This window comes from Macaca mulatta, chromosome 12 (genome assembly GCF_049350105.2).
Source record: "Macaca mulatta isolate MMU2019108-1 chromosome 12, T2T-MMU8v2.0, whole genome shotgun sequence".
Lineage (NCBI taxonomy): Eukaryota > Metazoa > Chordata > Mammalia > Primates > Cercopithecidae > Macaca > Macaca mulatta.
The window spans coordinates 1,517,306-1,525,508 of record NC_133417.1 but is presented as its reverse complement, the minus strand read 5'-3'; the positions used below and the strand labels follow the sequence as shown (position 1 = coordinate 1,525,508).

The following is an 8,203-nucleotide window of genomic DNA, read 5'->3' as shown; positions in this document are numbered from 1 at the left end:
CTGTTACCATTGCGCTGGGTCCAGGTTTCCTGTGAGCCCTTTAGGCTCTTTGCCGTAAAGGCCACTCAATGGTCCTGTCCAAGCCTGTCTGTGGCAGATGGACAGGTGAGTGGCCGATGCACACGTGTGATGCTGAATGGGATCGTGCAAAGCTGGCCCCGCGTATTGTGGTCAACGTAAGAAAAAAGTCGCCCATGCTTGCTTGCTGCTGCCCTGCGGTGTCCAGAAGGAGCCGCTTAAAGGCAACTGCGCCGCACCTACCTTCTTGGAAGGAGACGGCAAGACCAGACTGGCTGGAGCTGGGAAGTTGTGCGCTACAGATCAGGGCTGCGTAACCCAGGGAAGGCATCACTCGAAACACGTGCTGGAGGGCAGCCAATCCGACCCGACCGTCCACCTCCAGGGTCAGCCATGGGGCTCCACTTGATGTGTCATCCTGATCACCCCTCACAGAGCAAATGAGCCTTTGACTTCAGCCTGTCCTAGGTACAACACCGACTCCCACCTCCCACGTCCTGAACCAGCCTGTTCCGGGGATTGCTGTGGAGGTAGAGGAGCAGACCCAAGACATCTAGTGGCATTTCCTGGCAAGGACACTCACCATGCTCGACCATAAAACTCGGGTCAACTGGTTTTTCGGAGGGACTGTAATTTACTTGTGGCACGCATGGATACTGATTGACCCAGGGAGGGGCACGGAGGAGGCTGAAGGAAAACCCATGGTGACTGCGCCAGGCATTCCCGCACACACCGACATCTTCAGACTGGGGCGGCGTCCTAGTCTTACAATCAAACCGAAAGCCCAGAGAAACTAGGGACCTTGTCCAAGACCAGCAACAGGTATGTGGGCAGCTGGGATTCAACTAAGTCCTTTCCTGGATCCATCCGCGCTGCTCCCTGCCCCCACTCCCACCACCCCGCCATGGCCCCCGATAGACACAGCAGGTCTGAACATCAGGCACCCCGCACGCAGAGTACGGAGCAGAGCCGGCTTCCGCAGTGGGATCTCACACACATCCCACTCCCCTTCTTGCCGAATGCCTCGGGACTCTGTGCGGTCAAGTCTGCAGATGTGGCCTCACTCTGCGCTAGGAGATCTGGGTGGCCGGCAACGTTTTGCAGAGTGCTCCTCCAGACGGGGCTCGTCGGCTGATCCATGAGACACAGGACACCTGAGAGAAGGGCCGACAAACCCCACAGAGTCGCTCCCAACATGGAGAGGACAGGACCACAGCGGGGCTCTCGCAGTCCACGCTTTGGACAGGTCTTGCTGCAACCTGTGGTGCTCGTCAGGCGCGAGGAAGTTTCCCAGGGCAGGAGCTCTAAGTGACACAGCAAAAGCGACACAGGCGATGCAGCAGGATGTACTTCAGCTCAGGGCTCAGGAACCACGGGGTGCAGCGTGGCCTGCAGCAAACCAGACACATCAGAAGCCAATGTCCCACCTTTTACATTCAGTGACATTGAACGGAGGGAGTTATATGTAGCAATCATCTTCCTGGGGGACCCGTACAGCACGCATGACCACCGACACTGACCACGAGTCCTTCCTAGGTCCTGGGGGCTACCCCACTTTACACGCACGGTTCCATGCACAAATCTACGCGTGGCAGTTGTTAGCCCCAGCTTAGAGATGAGGAAAACGCTGCTGGAAAAGCTAAGTGAGAAAATCAGACTTCAGCACACCTGCCATCTCCAAGACCACTACTACTCTATGTGCTAGGGTCTCAAGGGTTGGGTGTGTGGCATTTTAAGTGACTAATTGTAGGTGGTTTTCTTCTCTCCTACACCTGTTTAGCCTGAACGTGCACGTACATGCTCTGCTGCAGGGGCACTGCCGTATGTAGACCAGCAATGCTCTTTCCTGCCTCGGGTTCTCGTCACTGCCTTCCGGAAAATCTCACCTGCTTTACAGCCAAGCCAGGTAGGCCTGGTCAGCCGCACAGTGAAACTCCTGCAGTGTCAGAGCTAAGTGCTGGCTGAGACTTTAACGGCGAAGACAGTGGAGTAATGGGGATAAACTGAGCAAAACTGTATTGTAACGCAGATGAACGTCTAGAAGCAAAAGAAACTGACACCCCTGAGAGCAGGCGACTGTCTCTTACTATGATGTTAATAGCAGCTTGCTGTTTCCAGTGTCTCCGTGTGCCAGGGTTTCCAGTCAGCGTTTGTGTTTATCTGCTCTTGGGCTACCTGATCAAACCTCTGCAGAGATCAGGGATATCTAAATTGACCCAGTATCTGCAGGCTGGCTGCTCAGAGGCCGTGGTGTGGAACGGCCAGGACATCGCTTAGTCATACGGGGCACAAGCATGTCACTTGCCACTCGTGTCTTTCTGTTTCATCAAACCCTCTTTTCTCCTGAATATTGACCATAGCAAAGTCATTAGCCTTTGAGATGCATTTGAAACATCAACTTGCTTTGTTCAAGAGGTTTAAGACACACGTAAGTCTTTCTTGCCATGCTCAACACACACAGCCGGCCGTTTCTGAAGTCAGTGTTTCTGGAACAAAAGCCTCGGCCTGCCCCAGTGAACATTCACACTGAGCACACTGTCGCAAGGCTGCTTGGCCAACCAGCAGGGGGCAGGAGAGAGCTGCAGGGGCCACGTGGGGTCCCTGCAAAGGCGCCTCACTCCCTCAAATCAAGACCGGTGCCTCCTGCCAATCCAGCGGCTTCCTCCAAGGGGAGGAGGCCTCTTCAGCTGCTACTGCACTGATTTCAGACGGCTCAGCCAATGGGGCAACAGATTCAACAGAGTTCCATGTTGTTTAAGGAAAACTTCTGTTACCAGGCAACCTTAGTACCATATTCAACGTAAAATAACCAACAACATTGTTTCCAAAACAACATGCTACTAGTGCCTTATCCTTCAATGCTGCTTAAACACGGAAAAGTATGAGGAAAAAAGAGCATGGCACTTACTTCTTAAAAAATAACACCTCTTCCAGGTTATTTTTACCCCTATCATAAAAACTTAGAACTGTGGATTCCCTACAGGAATGTGGAGTGGGGTTGGATCCCCACACTGACCCAGCCTCACCCCAGGTCAGTCATCCCCCCACCACGGGGTTCACACCTCTCCAGACACTGTCACCTCATCAAGGAAAGGTGGCGTCTCTGAGCTGTCTTCGCAGGAAGCACCCGAACGGGAGCTAGAGACACAGACACACCCACAACTACTTTGAAATCCTAAACATATTTAAGGACTTCATTATTAGTTTTTTAAAACTGTAAGAACAAAGTGACCCTGGTTTTAACCTCTCTGTCACAATAACACCGTGTACATCTGTCTTTTGCTATTTGTTCCTTCTCCAGCAGCTGCTGCCTGGCTGGCCGACTGCAGAAGAACAGCCTCTGGTACTCCCGGGAAGCCCTCGGTAAAAGCGTGAACACCACGATCACGTCTCAGGACGCCGCACATGTTAGGGTCGCCCACAGACCGCCATTCCCAGTGCCTAGAAGGCACTGAACGGGCCTCCTGCTCTTTGTAAATTGTCAACTTTCCTAAGCTAAGTTTTCTTGAAAATTTTTAACTGCAGTCCACACGTACTTCTTTGTGCCTTGTTTTTATCCTAGAGGAATACTTTTATGGAAAATTAAGCTTGCAAGGTTGAAGGATTTTCTGAAAGTCGACTCCTAATCCTGGAAGAAAAAAAAAAATGGGCCAAATGTGGTGCTCACGCCTGTAATCCCAGCAGTTTTGGAGGTTGAGGCCAGGAGATTGCTTGAGGCCAGGAGATTGCTTGAGCCCAGGAGCTCGAGACCAGCCTGGAAAACATGGCAAAACCCTGTCTCTACTAAAAATACCAATAATAATAATAATAAAGCTGGGCATGGTGACGTGTGTCTAGTCACAGCAACTCAGGAAGCTGAGGTGGGAAGATCACCTGAGCCCAGGAGGTGAAGGCTGCAGTCATCCCAGATTTGCATCACTGCACTCCAGCTTGGGCGACAGAGTGAGACACCGTCTCGAAAAAACAAAAAGCAAAAACAACTGTATAAATCATTATAGAAGGGAGCTGGCCAGGCGCAGTGGCTCACGCCTGTAATCCCAGCAATTTGGGAGGTCGAGGTGGGCAGATCACCTGAGGTCAGGAGTTTGAGACCAGCCTGGACACTATGGCAAAACCCCATCTCTAATAAAAATACAAAAATTAGCGGGGCATGGTGGTGGGTACCTGTAATCCCAACTACTGGGGAGGCTGAGGCAGGAGAATCACTTCAACCCCGGAGGCGGAAGTTGCAGTGGGCCGAGATTGCGTCACTGCACTCCAGCCTGGGCAACAAGAGCGAGAGTCCACTTCAAAAAATAAAAATAAAAATGAAGGGAGCTTATGTTTTGTATTTAAGGGAAGGGAGAAGAACATTCAGTATTTATACCTCTCAAGCACACATCTCCAGTGGTGTCCTAAAGTATTCAAGATACACATTCCTACAAATATAGCTCAAAACTACTCACCAAGTTACATGCTAAAAGCACATGCATTGTAAGAATGCTACATTATATTTTTTGAGCATCTGTATCCAATATTTTAGCATACTGGCAGTTTTCCCTTCAGGTGCTGTATGCCTAAATTATTACATGTTTAGTCATTCATTTTAGAATTTATGACTATTATGCTTTAGGCAATAAACATAAGCTACTAAATTAATGACTTAGGGGAAAAGTTACTAAGTTAACTTGGAAGTTAAACTTTGCAAACTGAATTTGTTGGACCTCATTCAAGCTAGATGATCAGTTTTTTAAATTGTTTCCTGTGTGTTTCCCTCCAGGATGGAAATAGCTTCACTCTCATCCACTGTGCACACTGCAGCCCACGCCTCTCGTCCACCGCGCCACACTGCAGCCTGCAATTCACCCTGTACCAGGCTTTCCACACCGTACCTGAAAGTCACTAAGTATAACCAAGAAGGAAATGAAAAGCAGATAAATGACCTCCACCCCTACATCCAGCATGCAAATGTTAAACATTCATCAAAGTAAAACCAAAATCCCACGTTAGCTCACGATTGTAACTGGTAGAGTTATGTGCATGGCAATTTAAAAAGTCTAGTTAAGTAAAAACCTAATTGAGACTCTCAAGAAAGACATCTGCAAAGATTGACAGTGAGGAGAGGACTTCACTCTGCATCCAGCCTGTTCTGGAAGCCACGGCCAAATGCCAGGTTGTATAGATCCGAAAAGCAGGAAAAAACAAGTGTTGAAAGGTGTACAGTCTCAGCAATGTACAAATTCGATGTAGGATGCTCAGAAACCTTGAATTTCCAATCAGGAAACAGCAACATGAGCAAGTTTCCCAGCAGTGCCCACTTTCTACCTACGGCACGTGTAACAGTTACGCTGGCCACCTCCAGGGGGACAGAGGCTTCCTGGTCACATTCGCTCTGGCAGCCACACAGCTGGCCCCGCCAAACACCTGTCTAATACTGAGGAACCACTCTCTCCCTGGGCTTTGCTCACTCTAGCCAGGAGAGCATATTTACAGAGTACTTTACTGAGTCCTCGTTCAATGCGTCAAGCTTGTTGAAGGCAGGGCAACCCCATTCCTGGCCCAATTAAGTGAACTGAGCAGAGCAAATGCCTCCAGTTGGACGGCACTCAGTCACAACAGCAGTGGCCACTGTTCACAGGGCGCTGGCTTCGTGCCGAGAACAGTTACAAGCGTCTTCTCTCTGTCCGAGGAATGTGCACTGCAACCCTGTGGGGCCGTTTGCAACGTCCACCAGAGTTCTGAGGCAGCCAAGTCCAGGCTGTCCGTGGGCCTTGCCACGTGGCCGTCCACGTCCCCTGCAGATCAGACCTCACTGCAGGGACCACGGGTTCCAGGGCTGCCTTGAGGCACATGCTCCCTTCACCACCTCCTCCTGGCCCCTGACATCAACCCTCACCACTGCTGCCAACACTTGATTTTCTCATGGCTCCTGAGGGGCCTGTTCTGCCCTTCCCTGCTCCCTGCGTCAGGCTTGGAGGGTACCCACATCAACGCCAACGCTCACGTAATCACCAACCTTTCCACGGGGCTGGATGCCTAGGAGTCTCAATATCAGAAAGTCAGATTCCTGTGCTTGTTGGAGAATTTCTTCCCATTGTACAAGTGAAGGAGATAAAATTCTAGGTGCCTGCAATAACCTCATTTCCACAACGAAGCAACTTCAGTAGTAGCACAAAACAAACAAACAAAAAAAAAAGCTTTTTTTTTTTAAACTTCTTTTATACAAGCTAAATACAATTTAATTTTTACATCCACGTTCTCATCAGCTCCCACCTGGTGAGCAGGCAAATAGTAATTTTCAAAGAAACAAATTGTTGCATAATTTTAACACTTAGCATTATCACTATTAAGCAAGAAGTATCCCAAAAATACATGATGATCTTGTTCTCACGTTCAAAAATTGATTGTCACACAGTGAAATAACACTTAATGCAAAGGAAATTTTCTTTTCAGGTATCTGTCCTGGAAAAGAAAAAAAAAAGATTTCTGGCAAAGAGATAAACATTAATTATGTAACAATCCAAAATGCCTCTGGGAAAAATGATGTCATCCAATTAGTTCTTTGAAGTGTTACAAATGCAGCTGAGTTTTAATAGTAATTTCTCCATAATTATCAAAAGAGTCTTTAAAAATCTTAGTGCTGAAATAACTATAAATGGATATAATACGCAAAGCAGAAGAGTTAACATTTGGGGTAGATTTTGGCCCATATTTTTAACACATGCATAGTTGTTCACCTAGTTGAAGCTTATCCCTCTCCTCCTAGGCTCTTCAAGACTGATTTTCAAACATAGACTGGCTTTTGGTACATGAAGGCAGCTTTAAAAGATGTCAGGATCCAGGATCAGGCCGGGCACAGTGGCTCAAGCCTGTAATCCCAGTATTTTAGGAGGGCAAGGTGGGCCGATCATTTGAGGCAAGGAGTTCGAGACCAGCCTGACCAATATGGCAAAACCCAGCCTATATTAAATATTTTTGTAATTAGCCAAGCGTGGTGGCACACACCTATAATCCCAGCTACTTGGGAGGCTGAGGCAGGGAGAACTGCTTGAAGCCAGGAGGCGGAGGTTGCAGTGAGCCAAGATCGCACCACTGCACTCCAGCTTGGGCGACAAAGAGAGACGGTCTCAAACTAGAACTTAGCCCTCAGGAAAAGCATTGAGCACCCCCCACCCAAACCAACCCAAGGAATCACATGGCAATGGTTATCATCTGATTTCGACAAATAAAGTTCTGTTCTCCCCTCTGAACACAATGGTAAACACCTGCCATCAGCCCACAGAAACTCCCAGGACCCAGTAACACTGGACTAGCAAGATCAATGGGCCACGTATGCAGGGTTCAGCAGCAGAAAGTCATGGCACCGAGAATGGTGTGTGCTCAAACCAGATTCCTTGCTTTCGGGGTGAAGGGGCTTCCCGGGAAAATCTAGTCCAGTGGGATGGTTCCCACTTCCACCATGAGGAGGAAATGGGGGGTTTCCTGAGGGCACTGACAGGACCTGGGTCTCTGCCCCTTCGTCCTCTGTCCTGTTATGGGATGAGGGTGGGCTGAAGGCAGGTTTCCCCTACATCTTCCGGGCAGGAGAGATGGAGCTGACAAGTGGACGACGCTTTTTCCAAAACATTCCCATGTTTATAACCTGTTATCAACCTGTTTTCCCTGGAGATCAGTGAAGCAGCATCATTGATTCTCTTCCATTAGGGACAACCCGGTGTTACGGGAGGCAGGAGACGACATGCGAGCTGGTCTGAGTCAGTCACTTGTGTCTGGTCCCCAGCGTGCTCGTCTATCAAATGGGCGGCCCCACAGACCAGTGACTTTGAACCAGAGTTCCATGGAGGTTGCCCAAGGACAGGGAGGGGGAAGAGGGGGAAGAGGAGGAAGAGGAGGGAGGAGGAAAGGGAGGAAGGAAGGAAGAAGGGGAGGAAGGAAGGAAGAAGGGGAGGAAGGAAGGAAGAAGGGGAGGGGAAGGAAGAAGGGGAGGGGGCGGAAGAGGAGTGTGGAGGGAGGAGTGTGGAGGGAGCACTGTGGAGGGAGCAGTGTGGAAGGAGGAGCAGAAGGGGGGTTCTCTGAGGAGGAGGGCCAAGTTTTTGAGGTGTCTTGGAGTCAGAGGTGGCAGTGGCTTGGGCTCTAGGCCCTCTGTTGCATAGTTTTAGGCTTTAACTATTTATATTTGTGGACTCTTTAAAAGATTTAATTTGAA

At 49.4% G+C, this 8,203-nt stretch overlaps 1 long non-coding RNA gene across 1 annotated transcript; it reads left to right on the top strand.

Moving 5' to 3' along the window:
- The first annotated feature begins 1,768 nt into the window (after positions 1-1,768).
- On the top strand, positions 1,769-6,520 carry LOC114675778 (uncharacterized). The gene is made up of 3 exons (XR_003726648.2): positions 1,769-1,924; positions 3,320-3,491; positions 4,778-6,520. It is a non-coding gene; the product is annotated as an uncharacterized LOC114675778 (long non-coding RNA).
- The last annotated feature ends 1,683 nt before the right edge of the window (positions 6,521-8,203 follow it).